We start from the raw sequence: 1,606 nt of genomic DNA, 5'->3' as shown, positions 1-1,606 counted from the left end.
CTTCTGTTTGGGGGAACAAAGCTGTGCAAGACACAGTTCCTGTGTAATTATACCTAACCATTTTGATGACAGACTTTGCTCAGGCATTTCAGAAGAATCAAAACGACATTTCAGATACTGGGTGCAATGAGAATGATCGCCTGTTAGTGCAGTTATGCTCATTCCATCATGCAAAGTTACATTTTGATGTGCATCAAGAAATTATTATTTTAATTTTTTAAATTAAGTTTGTTTTTTGGTAATATTCAAAACTTTGCAGGAGAGTTAGGCCCCAGTTTCTAGTTTAAAGACCTCTGGGGCATACAGCTCAGTAATATATCTTATCTCAGACGTATTCATAAAGTTCATGTCTGTGCTTGCAGCTGGGGCCATATTTTTTTCCCAAGACTGAGTAAAACAATTTATTTAGGACCTCACTTTGAGTGAAGGGACAGCATTATTTGGAAAGGAAAAAATGGTGTAGGAATCAGTTTCAGAAATTGTTTCTACTTATAAATTGCTAGTACAATTCATAAATAATTACAAAAAAATTACAGAGAATTGAATTAAATGTAAAAATTCTATGCAGAACTGAAACAATAATTCTCAAAAATGTACACCAATAATTTTGTTTAAAGTAATGTAATGGGCACAGGAAGACTCTTTGGCACAATACAGTTAGTAAAAGTAGAGAAACATTAAAGGTAAATTGTGGCAGACACCAAATGCACAAAGAAGCCCATTGTAATGCAACAATAAAGACACAAGATACACAACCTGTTTCTTTTATTTCTATTTTTATATTTAAGTTCAGTTATATTAAATAGGCCTGTTAAGGCTTTTTTAATCTATCACATAATGTGCTGATTAATTTAATAAAGTTAATCTCAAAATAACAAGATTAATTAACATAATATCAATTCAAGATGAATGATTATTAAATATACAGTTACTATTGTGCGGAATTCATGAAAAGACACTGAATCGACATTACAACAATATTTTATTAATATAAATGCAATGACAATAGTTTACTAGAAATTAAGTGTACCCATCTAAGCAAGCCATAGTCCACAGCGCAAAGAACCAAAACTCCATACCCTGAGACAGAATGGAGAGAAAACCTTTGGAGAAACCAGGCTCAGTTTGGGGCTGAAGTTCTCCTTCTGCTGTGACGTCTGCACTCTAACTTTTACTTATGTTCGTGGTTCAGGCTGATCTAATTAACACAGCCTAACAATCTTAAAAGATTTGGTAATAACAGAAGCTTGTGATTAGTGTGTTTTGTGTAAGCTAGGTTAAAGAGATGTGTTTTAAATCTAGATCAGTAAACTGATAAGAGTGTGTTTGTTTCCTAACAGCATTAGGAAGATTGTTCTAGAGCTTGGGGTGCTAAATAGTAAAAAGTATCTACAATTCTGTGCTTTAAATTTGTAAACAAATTTATCCTATGCCATATTGTAATTAATGCATCAAAAATGACAATGCGTCGTGTTGTTCAGACCTCTTGACTCAGACTTTAAAACTATCAAACTATCAATGCCTTAATAAAGTGTTGAATCTGATGTGGTAAAGGTGGTACAATCTGGTTGCTTTTTAGAAAATTCCCTGTTCACAAGTTATAATT

The sequence above is a fragment of the Puntigrus tetrazona genome, chromosome 20, assembly GCF_018831695.1.
Source record: "Puntigrus tetrazona isolate hp1 chromosome 20, ASM1883169v1, whole genome shotgun sequence".
Classification (NCBI taxonomy): domain Eukaryota; kingdom Metazoa; phylum Chordata; class Actinopteri; order Cypriniformes; family Cyprinidae; genus Puntigrus; species Puntigrus tetrazona.
Note: the sequence above shows the minus strand (reverse complement) of the source record.